The 18089-nt window shown below is 41.9% G+C and overlaps 1 protein-coding gene across 3 annotated transcripts in view; it reads left to right on the top strand.

Annotated features, from left to right (window-relative positions):
- Positions 1-11675: 11675 nt before the first annotated feature.
- The window catches only part of DISP1 (dispatched RND transporter family member 1), a 94027-nt gene continuing 87613 nt past the window's right edge, over positions 11676-18089 (top strand). The window contains exon 1 of one of the 3 annotated variants that reach the window (XM_075042575.1): positions 11676-11797. The gene's annotated coding sequence lies outside the window, so the exon portion shown is untranslated. The other 2 variants (XM_075042576.1, XM_075042577.1) reach the window with 2 other exon arrangements.

Raw genomic sequence — 18089 nt, 5'->3', positions numbered from 1 at the left:
AGCCCAGGGACGGACTGGCCGCCGGCCGAAGCTGAGCCCATCAGCTGGCCTCCTCATCTCATGGCTGCAGGGTCAGGCGGTAAAAGGCTGTGAGGGGGCAAAATGAAACATTCTGCAGCTGGAAAAGTAAACCAAGGCCTTTTCTGCTTCTCACACTGCCCTGCGAGTGGGCTGGGGGGGCACAAGAGGTTGGGAGGGGACACAGCTGGGACAGCTGATCCCCGCTGACCAAAGGGATGTTCCAGACCATACGACGCTGTGCTCAGCGATAAAACTGGGGAGCAGGGAGGTTGGCAGAGGCTGCCCTTGCTCAGGGACTGGCTGGGCATTGGTTGGTTGTTTTTCTTGGTTTGGGGTTTTTTTTCCTCTTCATTGTTTTGTGGGTTTTTTTGTTTTTTTTTTTTAAATTAAACTTTTTATCTCAACCCACAAGTTTTTGCACTTTTACCCTTCCACTTCTCTCCCCCATCCCACAGGGTTGGGAAGTGAGCAAGTGGCTGTGTGGTGCTTAGCTGCCAACCAGGGTTAAACCATGACAGTCCTCTGTAAATCATAACAGTAATGCCCCATGCACACAACATCTGAATGATGGGACACAACCAGCATCCACTGAGTGTCTGCAAATTAGGAGGGCAGCAGCATACAGGAGGATTAGCCATGGATGCTTAGAAGAAATTGCGAGTATGACAATAAACCTCCGTGCAGCAAAACATCAGTATCAAAAACAGAGAAACTTTTTCTGACTTTTCAGTCAGAAAATTAAAAGGTGTGGTATTTACAAAGACAGCCAAGTGAGTCTTCCAATAGCCACATTAAATATGACACAACTGAGGTTAATGTGAACCCTCCCTCTGGAGACCTCAGGCAGTGAGTTATGAATTCTTGGGAGAAAACATGCAAGTTTGCCTGTTTTGTCTTTTTGGTTTGACAAACTGGCAAACAGGATACAGGTGATATATCTCCTAGACTGTATCTTTCCAAATTCAGATCTCTGTATAGCTGTAGCATACGTTAACTATCCTAGCAAAATCTGCTGGTCATGTGGGACTGTTTAAAGCAAATAATATATTAGCTGAATCTGGTCAGTGTGAGGAGATCAATTAAAACAGGCTACAGGCTTCCTTTGCAAACTGGCAGATCACTTCATATTGCAAACTGAATGGTACAGGACTGTGTTTAGTGCAGCTTCATGGATAAGCTTGATTGTATGTTCAAAATTAAAGCTTTCTTCTTGTTTCTGCTCTGTAGTCCACACTTGCCTTGCAGACTATATCTCTGGCTTGGGGCAGTTTGAATTGCAACCACTTAATTTCTTAGTAGGTAAGGTTTCTTCTTTTTTTTTTTTTTTTTAATATGATTGATTAGCTTACTTTAGGATGGATTAACTGGAATGCAATCACTATTCAAGCAACAAAGCTGGTAGTGTGTTGTTTTTTCTCCTTCTTTTAATATTTACCAGCATTGTCTCAAGGGATTATCACCAGGATTTAAAACACTTGATGATTTTTAAAATTAGGTATTTTCTTTTGGTCAGATGGTATAAACACTATCAACAATGAAATAATTCAGACTAGGTTGCTTGGTATCAGCCTATTGATCTTTTCCAAAGGATACATTTTACAATACCCAGAAAGGAGCTCTCTTTGGTTTTGGATATCTAGAGGCAGCCTTAATATGAGCAAAAGAGGAATTTGTAAATATCAGAAAAACCTGATTATCATGCAGGTAGGTAACAACCAGGGTGCAGTATGTTAGGTATGTTATGAATTTTGTGCAACCTTCACAGTTAGAGCAGCATGGCAGAAAGCACTTGCAGAAGAATCAGAACAGGATGATTCTAATAATGGATGGACCATTTTGTCTGGCTTCTTGCCCCAAGAGAGATGAGTAATTCTTGACAGGCTTGTCAATTTTTTTTCTTAAAGACTTCCAGTAATGGTTACTGCATCAGCTCCCCGGGTAGTTGGTTGTAGTGTTTTTGAATCCTTTCACTAACAGAGTTTTCTTTATTTCACATAGATCATGCCGTTTGCATTTCAAGTTCCTCACTTGTCCTATCAACAAATTATTCTCTTGTCTTTCATCATCTTTTCCTGTATTGGACTGTTACTGTGCCTCCGCTTAGCTTTCCCATCTGTAGACTAAACACCACCATCCCTTTGCATCTTTCAGCCTTAGTCTTAGTTCCCAAGTTATTTATTTATTCTTATTGCTGTCCTCTGAACTTTCTCTAATTTGTCCATGTGTTTTTCAAATGTTGTCATGTCCAAAACAGAACAGAAGCCTCCAGCTGGGGCTCACCAAGATGGAGTAGTGCATATCTGCTACCTAAGCAGCTGTTTCCCATCGTGTCTAAGTGCAGAACCCTGAAATTATTTCCTTACATCCTGGGTTTTTTTCAGAATATTTCTTTTATAGACATTCTTTTGAATTGTATTCCTATTTTCCATGTTACTCTCAGTTGTTTGCAAAAGTATATTTATAGATATATCTATTGCATCAACCCATTCACTAACGAAAATACTAAGTATAAATGTCTAAGGCAGAGCCCTGCTCTGTCTTACTCCTCTGTGCTGACAGTGAAACACTGGTAGATTTTCTAAGAAAAATAAGACCCATGGCTGACTTTTTTTATTTGAAGCAACACAAACCTACTTGCTGTCATTCCATCCTCTCACATTAAATGTGCTTTTTTCTGCCAGTGATTTTTAAATAAACATCACACCTCCATATATAGCATTATGGCAGAGCTTAGATTAATTTTTGGTTTTTACCATGTTATGTATTAATTATAAATAAAAAATATTACATTGTGATTAAACATCAAAAAGCAACTTAAGATATCAAAATTAGTTAAGCAAAAAAGTATGAACAGCTATATGAAAACTCAATTCAGTCCTCTGTCCTTATGCAGCATGATAGGCTTTAATTACAAGGTCAGGCACCACTTTTTACGGACGACATTATGCATGGAATACTCATTCAAGAGAGCATGCTCTATTTTCACTGTATTTTATATATCCATGCAGTCTGTCCTCTTTTATTTGCTGTGCAACATTGAAATGTAGTACAGAATGGGGACTTATTAATCTTCTGATGTGTTCTTGAGGAGTGGTGTCAGGTAAGTATCTGAATGCTCTGCAAATATAATTTTTTACAATACAAAGATAAGAGTAAAGATTGTCAGCATCCAACAAACTTAGACTATCTGTCTAGAAATGTCACAGGACATTTAGCATGTTACACTGTGGATAGTATTCCTGTTGTGTGCATCTGTAGTGACTGTGAATGGTCAACAGTTCTGCCAAGAGATGGCAAGTGTTTTGAACTGGAGCCCAGCAAGCACACATCACGCAGCTATGAACTGCCAAAATTCACACAGGGATCGTATGGGAGCTGTAGGGCAGAGGCTGCCATGGTCGTCTAACTCTCTGTGTCACCTTTCAGCTGCCTTTGTTATAAAACCATCTCTTCTTCCTTCTTACTCTTTTGTTTCATTTGCATATTCCAAGCTCCCCATGACTGAGGATGGGCTCCTAAAGACCACAGCTTTTCTCGCCCTGCAATCCTGACCGGCTGCAAAGGCAGTGCTCCAAAGTCCCCTCTCTCCAGCTGATAAGGTGGCATGAGTCATAGGGGAAAAATGATATATAATTACAGTATATACCATCCCTTTTCCGTTATTCAACGTAAGTAGGGGATTTAATGAAAAAATGTAATGAAGAAACCCCCAAAGCATGTGTCCTAACTTTGAACTACTGGCTCTGCCGCTCAGCTTTCTTTTAACTAAGTTCACTTTAAAGTAATCTTTTTGAAAAGTCTAAGCATGCTGGGGAAAAAAAGTAATTCTGTGGATTGCCCTATGTCCCTTCCACACACGAATCTTCTCTCCAGCTTGTGTATTTGGATCCTAGGCAAATGTGCAAAGGGATAGCAAAAGCTGAACCAGTTACCATCTCTGTCAAATCTCAAGACTCAGAAATGCTCTGGTTCCTCTGTGATTTACAGCAGTGAAGCAAACAAAGAATTGTTTTAACAAAGACTAGAGAAAAAACATTATTTGGAAGTCCTTTTCTTCCCCATATGGGACAAAATACTTCTGTGCTAACAACAGGTTATCAGCAACTGAAAATAAAGTTTCTGTTAAGTGTCGGTGTCCTTTATTGCTGTATTGCAATCAGCATGTCCTACAATACGGTATATTAATTTGTAGGCAGCAAGTAAGTTGGTTTTGAGTTAAATCTGTTGCAGTTTTACAAAAAAGCAGCTGAGCATCTGTGATTGGACCAGCATAACTAAAGGGAGAGCATGGTGCAAATGTAGAGAGGGTGTAAGGACCAGTGAAGCAGGAGTAACTGGCCCAGAGGCAGCAACTGAGGCTGTAAAGAAAGAGGGTGATAGCAATAAATACTGCAAGAACATTGTCTCAGAAGGCTGACAGTAGGATTGCGTTGGCCGAGGTTTACTCTAGGTGATGTCTGTCAGTTTGCCGTAGGCAGGGCAGTGCTGCATCTGAAAAGGTGGGTCCTGAAAGCAGTTGTGATGGGTTCATTTTCTTCAGCAACTGCCTGAAATATAAAAGATGTCGGTTCCATTTCTTAACCCCTACACAGAGCAAGGCAGATGTACATAAGGGGTGGAAGTGGTAATTGTTCTGAGGCAGTAATAAGGTCATGTGAACCTCCCAAAAAACCAAATTCTAAAATGTTTTTCTGTCACCAGCTCACTGAAAGTCTCTGGAGTGCATCGCTCTCTTGCAACACTCCTGTTTTTACTAGTGTTGTCGGCTGTTGGGTAATCTAGCTGCATAATGTAATGTAACTCCACTTATCCTTTAGTAATTCCTGGAAGAAAATAACCTGCCCTGCTTTGTTATGCTGAGAGACTGGTTATTGATGGTTGAGACAATGGTTATTGTAGTGGACGTTTAGCTGATCAAAGGCATGTCCTAGTGCTTCTTGAAGAAACACTGCATAGATAATCAACCAGATGAAATTTTGTAACTAAGGATGGATGAAAATTTGTTGTGAAGTCGAGATTTTCTAGTAATAAATTTCTACAGAAGAGATAGGATTTTCTTAAATGTGGGGATAGTTTATGAACTTTGTCATTTTAAGTTCACTTTGCATTGCTGAGGACTGCCTATAAATGAAGGGGTGCCAAAAGTTGTAGAAACTGTCTGAGTCTGTATTTCAAGTTCTAGTTTGATAGTTTTACACAGAATTTTAACTTTAGAGATTAATCAGGCATAAGCTCTTGCAATTTAGGCACGACACAACTTCCCTGAAGGCCTGAAGCACCAGCTTGTGCTAGTTTGTTCTTTAAAGTGAATGTCTATTTTGAAAAAGTGATATATAAAAATGGTAGCATAGTTTTCCAAGTTTTAGGTGTGATATAACTGAATTTTGAAAGGGGACCTCAGCCCTGGCAGCATATTCTGAGATCTTCCACTTGAGTTTGATTCTCATTCATCAAATGTTATTCTTCTTTCTCTTTAACAGTCTTAAATTTGAACCTTCGATACATAAACCTATTTAATCACATTTTGTCAGGCTTGCATAGGGGAGGGAGTAACTTGAGAGGAAAAGGGTAGCAGAGGAGGCTTTGCAGTTGAGACCCTGCTTGAAACATGAGCCAGAGGTTAATGCAGCTCACCCATCCTGCTCTAACATCGACTTCTTGCAGCTTTTTGCTGCTAAAGCAAAACTGGACCATTTCTAAAACATAACAGCAGATTTGCGGATGGTGCTTCCACATTGCTGCTTTTCAAGATTTATTTTAACTATGTTTTGTGGCTTGTGGTATTGCAAGTGTCTTGTTATTACTTTACCACATAAGCTACAGCCATAAATCAGCTGTATGTGATGGAGCTTCTATGCTCAAGGTAACTAGAAGCACTGGGAAAACTACAATTTTTTAAGTGCTCCTAACAGAAGATACCTAAATTAGTTGCCTTTTATCTAATGAATGTTTTACTGTTTTGTCTTCAGGAACATGGAGATGGTGGAGAGAGCTCTGAGAGAAACGATGTGGACTGAAAATATTCAGCAAAGCAAGTGGCTGAACACTAATAGTCATGATTTTATTAATTCTTGCTCTCCGGATTCTGTATTTTTTTTGCAAACTAAAACGTTGGTCAGTATTCATAAGAAGGTAAATTGGCTTTCTAGAGCAACCAAGCTAGTAAAAGAATATACTTATCCAAGTCGATATGCTGCTTCAGTAATCCCTTATGAGATACTGAGTATTGTCCTAAGCTACTCTTCATTGCACTTTTTTGATTACTTGTACGCATGAAGAAAGTGAGAAGAACATCTGGAAGAGTGGATTATGGAAAGTACTATGTGAGTTTTCTGGCAATACTTTTGAAGAGATGTCTAAATTATGCTTTTCCCTGACAGTTTCATGTTAGTTGAGAAAAAGCATGTCCAAAATTTGGTTTTGCATGGGCCTGTGTGGTTTCTGGCTAGCTAAATGGAATAAACAAAATTCTCCAGTTGCTGGGTTGTCAGTTGAAAATGCAAATCAGTGCTACTCTGTTGTGTGTGCTAACCTTTTTTCTTCCTTAAAAAAAAAAAAGGTTAGACTGATTGCAATGGTTTAGAGCATAAGGATTTTTTACAAGAGTAATATTCCCCCCAAAAAGCTGTTTTCTTTCTCAACTAGTGAAAACCAAGTTTCAGAAATACAATCACTGAAAGCAGACGTGTCATTCATCTACATGCAAATCACCACTATAAACCATGCTTGAGTCTCACAGAGATGATTGGAAGTGACACAACCTCCAGGCAAAACTGGGAGCTCAGCCTATTTCTGCATAACAAGTGCTGTAAGTGATTGAAAGCTGTGAATTTTCCATCACTTTCTCACAGGGTGCCGAGTGTCTTGTTTCCTTGGCATTTCTGTTTCTTCCTAATTTCGGAATTGGAGAGTTGAATTCTTCACCTTTCAACTCCTGCTGTATAAACCAGTGGTCAGCATCAATAAATGTTCCAGCTAAGATGGCACACCCCACAGGCCTGTCTGCACTGCTGGATAAAGTATTGAAACCTAAATTATTTCCATTACACAAACTGTTGTCTTACAATAATTCTGTTGCATATTAAACCCCGGGATCTGATGAAGTAATGCTGTGGTCAAAGCAGTGGAATTTATTCCCATTAGTCGTTCTCTTATCTGTTTTCTTTGTTGTTTTTTTCTTTAAATTCGACTTCTCTTCAGAATCATATGCCCACCAGAAAGGCAACGTATAGCTATGCTGTTCCTTGTTCACATTCTGAATTACGTCTTTAAGTAAGGGCTCTGATTTTTTTTTCTTTCAGCTAGTGCCAATGCTGATAACACTGTCTAGGGGAGACTGCTGTTCTGCTTGTAGCATGATAAACCTTTGGGAAGGAACAACCATTTCCATTACCAGTTTTGATGTTTCACTGCAAGGCAGAAAATGCCCACACTGTCCCTTTGCTTTCATGCTGCTTTTACGGGCTTTCTCCTGATTTCATAAGTAGGTGAAGCATAGCAGAGGAGGCTCGTGATCAGCCATTTCTGTCTGGGTAATATGTATAGTAGGCTCCATTTCCACCTTACTCAGCTTTTGGCAGGTTGCCTCTCTTTGCTGCTTCTAATATGTACCTGATGATATCTATGTTGGCAAGTTGGGGTAAAGGTGAGATGTGGAGGGAATCCTTCAGTGAAGGGCTCCTGCTATGAACCTGCTCCGTCAGCTCAGTTGGGTTCCACTTGTTGAAAAATCAAATGGAGTTGTCTGCTTTACCTCTTTTTGGAATGCAATTGAAAGGAGCTTTTTCTCTTCCTGCGGCATCGTTTTCTTGTATTTTGTCATCCATGAACAATCATGACTATGCAAACTACCACTGATAACTGAAGAATAAGCCCATGGAGGCCCAGCCTAACTGCTTCTCTGTCACCGCAGGGCTTGAGGTTGCAATGTAGGCAGCAGATTCTTATTGCCAACATCTCTAGTGTCTGGTCTGATGCGGCAGCAGTTCTATACGTGCCTCCAAAAGAGACAGCTGCACTGTGATTTGTCCACCTCATTCTTGTGCTCCAGCAGCTCTAATTGGGGATCAAGCCCTGTTTTGCCAGATGCTGCACAAATATGAAATAAAAAATAGTCTTTACCAGCAAGAACTTGCTTTGAGTTCACAAAAGATGATAGCAGGTTGTACACTGCAACTGAACTGGCAGTGCTCACACCTCAGTATGAGCTGGCCAGGACGAAGCAGCTGTGAAACAGAGCGCTGAGTGTTCAGTACCACATGGTTTCCCCAAAACCCAAAGTTCAAAACCCCCGTCACCTATATGGCCTTGGTCTTGGGCAGTCTTCTGCAGCTTAAGGGATGACCAGTTGTTTCTGGCACTTTCCCCCCACTGCTGAAAGACAGATATTTTTTAGTTGTTGACAAAAAAAAGAAATTCTGGATCCCGGTCTATGTCCTTGTTAACCATTTAAAATGTCTCTTCGGGAGAAGAGCTAGCTGCTCTTTCATCAAACCTGCAAAGAGGGGTTCTACTGTGACATCATAAGAAGTCTGTGCTAAATGCTTTAACAAAAACCATGCACACTCCAAAATGAAATCTTATGTACTGTGATGTTATTAAAGTGCTAAATAAACAGACAAACTCAGAAAGGCTGGTAGGATATGGGCGGGTGAATAAATAAGCTTTGATGCTAATGTCAGTCAATGCCAATTCCTATCCTTTGAAGAAAGTGTGATAAACACAGCTGCCAGAAGTGTGATCTGAAATTGCTCTAATTAAATTAAATTTTCACTGGAATGAAAGCAGCTGAGCACCTTGCTTTGTTTCCTTTTTAGCTGGACTAATTCAGAGAATATTGACTTTCCAATTCTTTCATGACCAGGTAGGGAGGGTAAGGTTTGTTAAAAAAAAAAAAAAAAAAAAAAAAAAATCTGAGTATGCTCAAAACTATTGTATAAAATTCTGTATTCATATTCCTTTTATTGTATTTGCTACTCAGGATTTGTGTCTTAATTTAGAATTTGAAATCTTCAAGGGGAATTATCTGTACTCACCGCTAAATGCTTTCTTCATAATAATACGGGGAGATTTTATAAGTCCCTCATGTTTTTCTTTTAAGTTTATGCGTTAATAGTAAAAGACAGATAAGGGGCTTTCAATGGTTACGAGCTATTTAACTGCTGATCATAGACTGGGGGTGAGAATAAGAACTAGAAGTTGCTGTAAAGACAGACATCAAGGGAGAAAAGATAAGAAAATGCAGACAGATGATCTCTGGATAATCCCTTATTTTTTGTCTCTTCCTTGTTTCAAAAACTACCCAGCTCCTTTTTGTAGATGGATTGAAAGATTCATCACTCCAAGCCTTGCAATTTTACTTTGTGAGTGAAATTTTGATTGGGCTCTGATCTGGATGACTACTCCTTTCCAGGAGAGCTGAAAATGAAGCAAGTTGATAAATTATTTCAGTACTTTTTTTTAAAATTTTTTTTTTGGTGACCACTATTTTCTGAAGCAATCTAATTAGTTACAGAGTACAGCATAGCCAGAAGTAAATAACTGAGATGTGTGTGTATATATATATATATAAAAACACATTTGCTTTGTGAGTGCTACTGATTTTAATTTATGCAAAGATCTGTATCAGAATTTAATGCTATAAAATAAAAATATTAATTGATATATCTCTAGATTTTATATATAGAAATATTTTATTAATTTACAAAGATACCTTCTATCAGTGCCATCTATCAATTTCCGAAATGTGTTAATTATGGCAAATCGATCTGATAAGGAGAAATTCCATTAGTTACAGCATCTCTTCCAGGCGTGAACACTAGATGGCACTGAAAGACAGGAGCTGTGGCGTGGAAACACGGGTATTTTAAATTTCTTGAGGTTCGTGTATTTCAGTGGAGGATCACTGAAGCATAAATGATATCCTGTAGATATATTTTGTGGAAAAAACCAGAAGGTTTCACAGGAATTACAGAAGCTATATTACATGACTCAGTGGTTGCTTGAGCCTATAGAAGAAATTGGGACAATTAGAGATGAAGTGGCAGAATGTGGTATTAAGTGACCAGGCCTGGCAGCAAAGTTCCTCTGCAGCTGGAGGGGCTAGAGCTTTTTCCTCTTCCACTTGCTCATGCTGCTTTGCAGAAAAGAAATCTCCTTTAAAATTCATGTGCTTTCTCCCATTCACAGCTGTGCTGCTTGAGTGCCGCTCCAATGCCAGACTTGACAGTGTTAAAACCATCAACTTCCACAGCATTTCATGCTCTGATTCTATCCTTGTCTGACCAAACACAAACTTTTGGGCTGATACAGAAGACACGCTGCCGGCGTTTAGGATGAGGTCTGAGTCAGAACTCAGGATTATAACTAGCCTTTAATAAAAACCATGTCAAGTGAACCCCAGAGGAAGAATGAGGAGGAAGGGAGGGGCTTGGTGTCTCTGACTCAGGCTGCAAACTGACTCTCAAACCATCAACAGCCTGACCCGAGGTGTTTCGCATGCTTCAGAGCGACTTTTAGAAAGCCAATTATTCTTGCGATGGGATGAAAGTGTAACGGCTTGTCATGTGCAAGGGATCACTGCAGATTATCCAATGTTTTATTCTGGTTTTAAAAATTATGAAGACGTACTTCTATTCTAACCGCAAAAGCAAGCACTCAAAGGTTAGGAAACCCTGCACCTCCGAGCAACAATGCAACCATATTTCAGCCCGTTCCATGCACTAAATGAAGCAGAGGTCCTTTGGGACAAAATGGTATGCAATCACGTAATTAAAAAATAAAGCATGTGCACAACACGGCACAATTATGGCTGTAGCGAGCTTTTCCTAGCATCTCAGCACCGGATTTACCCATCTAGATACTATTGTTTTCTATGTGTAATTTCATATACAGTATTAACGCTTCTTCAAAAGATCAAGGACAGTGCATTGCGTTTCCCAGGGATGCTGCAGGTCCCGTTGCAGCAGCCAGAGAAAGGATCTGTGTTACAGCCTGGGCTGAAACCCATCCACGGGCCGCTGTGGCCCACGCTGCGCCCCGGGTGGGCCTGGCTGAGGAGATAGCCGGGGCCCCTCGTCACCCTCCTCTCCTCCCTGCTGCTCCTGGCCTTTCTGCCATCTTCCCTGTCTTGCTGGGGTGACTTGCAACTGCCACAAGTTACAGGGCAGCTCCTGAGAGGGCCAGGTTTAGTTTCTTTGCTTAATTCCTCAGGAAAAAAAAACCCCACCAAACCAACAGATTTTCCACTGGTAGCATTATGCATGTTTTCTTTTCCTTACTGCAATCTTCTTACAGTGAGGAGAATCGTTTCAACCCCAGATACGACTTTCCCCTCTAATTTAGACCTCTTTTTACAACTGCGTGCACCGGGCTGTCGTTCTTTAGAGAGTTTTAGAAAACCTACATTCCTAGCACCTCCCCGACATAACCCCTGCCCACTCACGGGGCTTGGGCCCAGGGACCCACCCCAGGGGAGGCCAGGGATGGGGACAGGCCCTCGGGCGAGCTCTTCACCCGCACCGCCCTGCGGCCGCGTCACGCTCAAGATGGCGGACGGCAGGCGCCGGGCCGGGCGCCGCGCTCAAGATGGCGCCTCTCCCCGCCCCCCCCTTCCCCGCCCTCCCGGCGGTGACTTCCGGAGGGAGAGGGCGTCCGTCCCATGGTAACTGCGCCACGGTGGAGACGCCGCCGCCGCGGGGGCTGCTCGCTTCCTGCCGCCACCCGGGCCACAACAACGGGCAGCCGCCTCCGGGGCCCCGCCGCCGGCAGCCGCGAGGTACGCACCGCCGGGCGGGCCAGCGGCTTTCCCCGCCCGCCCCCCCGGTCGTGAGGTGAGAGGAGCACCCGCCGGGGCGGGCGGGCCCCGCGGGGCGGTCTCTCCGCGCCGCCGCGATGCTGAGGTGTGCGGCCCCCGCGGCGGGAGGGCGGTACCGGCCGCGTCAGCCGCAGCCGGCTCTGGCGGGCACCCGGCAGCCCGGCGCGGGCGGCGGCGGGGCCCCTCAGCGCGGCGCGGGCGGCAGGCAGCCCTGCTGCCTCTCCTCCGCCGGGCTCGCCGCCGGGACGGCTCCCCTCCCTCCACCTCCAGCCCCTCGGGGCTGGCGGGCGCGCTGCGGGCCCCCCGCGCCGTCTCCGTGCGGGAGGCGGCTCCCCACCCCGCACCGGTCCGCCTGCGGCTCGGAGTAGGTCGGGCCGGCGGCTCGGGGGAGGCAGCGGTGTCCCCGCGCTCCGCCGGCGGCTGTCGCGGGGGGAGTAACCCCCTCGGCTGGGGGTAGCGCTCCTGAGGGCGGGCGGACGCGCCCCGGGGAGCCGTGACCGGCGGGATACCGGCGGCTCCTCAGCGGGGGAGGGAGAGCTCTCCTTGGGGCGGAGGTGTGCGGGCGGGCACGGTTGCCCTCTCAGCCGCTGGGCAGCCGGCGATGCCCTTGTGTCTTCTGAGCCTTATTTTAAAACGTTGTGTAAAAATGACATTTTTTTTTTATGTTCGCTTCTGAATTTTTGTGTTTATTTTAGTGGGAGCTGGGCTTTTTTTTTTTTTTTTCCTTCATAAAAAGCGTTCAGGCACCTAACTTTTTGCGTTCATTGTGGACTGAAGTATGATCAGCCTTTCCTGTGCTTTTGGTCTTTGTTCAGACATACGCTGCCTGTAGTTGCCTAGTTTATATTTGTTAGGAGCAAAGGCTCTGTGATAACATAAGATCTACAGGCAGTGATTTCTGAAGGTTACTCATAAGGCACCCTTTATCTTGAGAAATTAAGATACAGTAACTCCTTCTCTCTGCGCAACCAGTGTTCTGATAAGCTGCTTAAGCATTGCTTCCAGTGGTGGTGGCAAACACTGGAGATATATTGAAAAGACCATTAAGGCAGAGGTCTGTCTGGAGATGTGTAGATGATGAGTAGTGCACAAGCCTCCTCAATTTCTGGATTCAGTGTGAGTAACCAGGTATTGTGTTATCAGTGATGGCATGTGCAGCTATTGTAACTAGCTGTCACTGTACCCTGCTTACAGAATGGTTAGCTCCCATGTGAAGCACAGCTTACCTGGTGGCTTCTTCCCATCCTTGTCCAAGTAGAGGAGAAGAGGATATTAGAAGTTTAATTGAAAACACTCCTGTGAGGAAGGCAGTGGGACACTCCGCTTGTTTTCTTAGCCTCTAGATAAGATTGAAAAATATGTTTTTGCAGAATGGTTGATGATTCACTTTATATGTCAGCAAATGAGCCAGCTCTTTTCAGGAGAGGGATGAAGAGCTGTAGTTACTGGAAGTGTGTCTGGAGCCTGTGTGTGTTTTAAATGAACAAAAACTGTCTGATCAGAATTGCAAGTAGCTTGTTACAGAATATCTGGCTTGGACAAACCTGTAAAATAGTAATGAACGCTTAGGATAAAGCATCCAAGTTGTCAATGGGCTTATAAATGTGCTCAGGTTTAAAAGTATTGACTGGTGGAATTGCCAAGGGAATAAAGGTGCAAGAAAGCAGTTGGGACAGATAGGGACTGGGAGGAGAATGGGATTTCTTAAGTGGGCATAGGGATAAGAGCCTGAAGCAAACAGCCTGCAGTGATGGAGGTGGAAGAGGTCTAGTGTGAAACAACCAAGGGGGGGTAACAATCTTCAGAGTGGGGAAATGTGCATTAGGAAAATACAAATACTTAAAACATTGGCATTTATAGACTTGTGGCAAATATTTGTTTGTGATCACTAAATTGTTGACTCTAATAATAATGCTTATAAACATTCACAGTGTATTATAATGTTTATAACATTCACAAGTTACATTTATTTTACATACATTTACATTTTGCTCTGAATGTAGAATAAATGACTTGTGCTTTTTTAGTTTTTCAGTAGCTCCCAGAAACTGCAAATAGTATTGGGATGCTGCTGTGCAGATTGTTGAATGTACAAGTGAACTGAGATACAAATTAAAGACGCAAACAAACATCCAGGGTTTTTTTTGCTTAAGTATCTTTAAACGTTAAGCTTAAAGTAACAAAACACAACAGCCTTTGACACTAGCATTCTATTTAGGAAAAGAATGGTTAAACTATACCATAATTGTAGTTTAAGATATTTTGGAAGTCATTAAGTAGAAAGGAAAATCAAATTCTGCAGAGAGATTTATTTCCTCCTTTACAGCGAAGTGAGTAATATCCTGTAGTAATATAATAGCCTAGTTTGAGGACATAGTTATTTTGAGACTAGAAGCTTAAATGTGTACATCAGTTAAAAGCAGATGGATGTTGAAATTGGGACCTGATACTATATTAGTACAAAATATGGAGGACTGCATTAGGATTTGAGACTTTGTAGCATAACTCAGGAGGGTTTTTTTTTCCTCTTTTGAGGAGCATTGCCTATATGTAGGGAATAAAATACAAGGATTGGGTTTTCCAGGTTTTTTTAACCTGCTTTTGGACTCATTGTAGTGGAGTTAAGGTTGTTTGCAGGCTGTATAATGCAATAAATGAGGCTGCAGTGGTGACTGCCTTCATGGAACCTGGGAGAGAGCAGTGTCTGTGGCTGGGCTTTCCTGTGTATAGAGCAGTACCTTTGCTTCAATTTGATTGCCATCTCTTGCTCAGTAATGCATGAGGCATGACTTCAGGATGAAGCTTGTTCTTTATTTTTTGGCAGACAGGCTTACAACATTGCTGAGAAAGTAGGGGGTTTTCCCTTCAAAAGATTTTTTTTTTCTCACTCCTTTCCAAATCTGCTACCATTGCAGATTCCCGACTGTTGGAGAATGCCATGTGAAGCTATTTTTGACTGGTCATAGAATTACTGTGGCAGAAACAAAAGACATTGATGGGGGAGAATGGTCCCAAGGGGCCTTGAGAAGAAAGAGATGGAATTCAGATTAGTAGCCTCCAAAAAAATCTTGCCATAGAAGAGGTGAAAAATAAGACTATAAAAGAACAAAGGTAAAAAGAACATGTGAAAACACTTAGTTCTCATAATGTTACCCTTTCCCATGAGGAGGCTTCTTGAATGGCTTTCATAGTAATGTTTCTCATATGTTGACCATATATTTGAGCAGTAAGCTTTAGTTTTCCTCTAAGCCTTTAACAGAGATGATTGATTTATTAGCTTTGATAGAAGTATAGAATTACTTTCAAACTTTGAAATACGTACTAAGCACCTCAGATAATTAGCAAGCCTACAACTATCTCTCTTTAAAGTGATCAATGGCATTAATTTGGTTTGGTAACCGTGGCTATTTTCTTGTTCAGTGACCATATGGTATTTCTGAGTTTAGTGTGACTTCCTGTGAGCAGTTTTTACAAAGTCAGCTGGGCTTTGGTGTGAAGTGCAGCAAAAATTAAACACTATGGGAAGGTGTGAAAATATTCTTATATTAAAAGAAAAAAAGGTTGCTTTTCTGCCCTAAGAAAGCAGGTTGCTTTCACTTTAGTGTAAGTGGATTGTAGCCTCTAAATCATACATTCAGTGAGGCTGTAATGCTAAAATAGTAAAAACTTGTAACTACTGCTTGTTTGACACTGAAATTTTTAATGCAAATAACTATTAACAGATCAGTGTTTTGTTGTAAACAAAATACTACTTAGCTTTACTGTAAAAATGAGACCCTTGATACAGTAACTTACCCTTTTAAGGGGATCTCTTCTTAAGGTACGATACACTAATGCTGTTGTTGCATGTGTCTTGACATTAATAGAACAGCCACATGAAATTTCCATCTGAATTCTGATTTTTGAGGGTTGTGGTAGTGAAAAAAAAATGTGAATTTTATCTGTCTCATAATTTTTGGAACATCAATCCAACAAGTCAAGAGCTTTTGAGAAGTGTTCTGGGCATCAAGGAGCACAGTCCAGCTGAGTTGGTGAAAGCTAGAATAACAGAGAAGATTCCTTGGCTGGGAAGCCCTGAGCTGTGTGTGAAGCAATTTTATAAAGGTGAAAGGTGGTTTGGGGTTTTTTGTTGTTTTTTTTTAAGCTGACCTTTACTTTCTGCTTATAAATAGCAGTTTAAATTGCTTTGTGGGAGATTCTCCAGCATGCAATATTAAGAGAAGTAAATCTGGCCAGGAAAGTTGTGGGGAAGGAGAACTGGTGTCAGATAGTGAACTGGGAAGGAAAAGATCTAAAAGTGGAAGCAATCACACCAGGTGAGTGGGGCAAAGAAAAGCAAGGAAAAAGGTGTTGGGAAATGGAGTGGGGCAAAGCCACAGCATATGGGAGACTAAAGGTTGCTAGTGGCAATGTAGGGTAGCATAGACCTTGCAAGAATAAAGTTTTCTGGGGAGGGAGGGTGGCATCGAGGAGAGACAGAGGGAGGTACTGGTTGGTATATAGGCAGGAAAGTGCCCCTTGAAATTCAGTAGAAATACATCTGAAAGGAGTGACAGGCACCAGAAGAACTAGTGACTGTGAGGTACATGGTCTTGGAGTGTGTGGATGGAGATGAGAATAGGGGCATGTGGAGCCTGTCCCTGTGAGGGGAAACCTGAGTGCTGAGGTGGGGAACTGAGGGACTTTTGGTATGGAGACAGCTTAAGGCATGCAGCCCAAAATGAGAGGAGCTATACCAGTACCCTCAAGAGGGACGTAGTGGGGTTCCACCCTGGATGTCCTCAGTGGTGTAGAGCCCAGAGTGGTGGTCACAGTGTGCTCAGCTTACAGAAGCTGTGAATGAAACACTCTGTGCCCTCCCTGTTCTTATCCTTCCCCCCATCTTTATCCTCTATGGCAGAGGTGAAAAACTTGCTTTCTGGTGGCTTGGTATAGTCAACCTATGACTGGAAATAATGTTAGCTTTCTGCATTCAAGTCTGAAGAAAGGTCTTGCTGTGTATTTTAAATCTATAGCATTGTTGTTTTTGTAGAAATAGACAAACACAGCATGATAAAACCATTCTTGTGCTGTCTATAGTACAACATAACTCTTGTGCTATATAGCACAAATTAATAAAAATGACTAAATTAAGCCATAACTATTAGCAGATGGATACTGTATTTTAGTGTTGTATAGTCTCTCCTTGTTAATGAACTTGACATGCAGATAAAATGGGAAGGAGATAGCTCTGGCTTTAATAGGAGGAAATGTTTCCATTGTCATCTGAAAACACTTATGTTCCTGGGTGAAGTGTGCATGCTCAGCAATAGTGCTTTCTTGTGCAGAGCCATAGCATTTATGAACTAAACTATTATTATTCCTGGATTGTCAAGAATCTCTGCCCCCTCTAGAGTGTTAATTCTTTATCTTCTGTCTTTATGTAACCAAGGTTGGTCAAGGGTTGTAAATAGCCTTGTTTTAGAGTTCCTGGTATTTTTCTATGCCATTGCCATCCTTGCATATGGTAAGACATGTCTGCTGGAGCTGTACCAAGGAGTAAATCTCAAAGGCAGTGTTATTGCCACAGCTAATACTGTGCTCATGGCTTGCTTTTGGAAAGTATTGCATTTGCTGTTTTCCTGAGTGCTTGAAGAGAGTATTGATGAGCATTGTTTCAGGTTTTAATGTTTAAGTACAGCATCAGTAATCTTCTGGTGACTTGTACGTGTCTGATCAATGAGTATGCTTTAAAAATATTTTAGACATAAAATGAGTAATTTTAAAGTGGTTTTCTCAATGGGTATCTCTTTAAGGCTTCTTTACCAATGTCATATTTAATTGTATGTGTAACATACAGATTTTTCTATGTCTTAGCTTAGGGAATATGCATTTGCCATTGATACGTGTTCAAGCTGTCTTTTGTGAAGTGCTTGTCTGTGGTTAAATATTTGTACATAGGATAGAGCATCAGTAGTGAGATTTGAGAAGACATATTTTGTAAACACAAAATTTATTCTACCTGGAATGTGAGTGGAATGATACAGCTCAGATTACACTTGTGCTTTGTAGTGCTGGAATTAAAGCTGGGGGTTTGGGGGTTTGGGTTTTTTGGTAAGGCCTCATTTGTGGTCTTTGGAGTTTTGCACTTTCCTATTAGTTGTAAGACAGGGTGGATGCTGGATACCTATAGACTTGGACTGAAGATGCTTCTAGACTTGATGTGAACTTAAAAGACTTTCTTATGAATTTTCTCCCCTTTCTTTTTGTTGAA

The sequence above is a fragment of the Buteo buteo genome, chromosome 12, assembly GCF_964188355.1.
Source record: "Buteo buteo chromosome 12, bButBut1.hap1.1, whole genome shotgun sequence".
NCBI classification, from domain to species: domain Eukaryota; kingdom Metazoa; phylum Chordata; class Aves; order Accipitriformes; family Accipitridae; genus Buteo; species Buteo buteo.
This window is presented reverse-complemented; position numbering and strand designations above follow the sequence as displayed.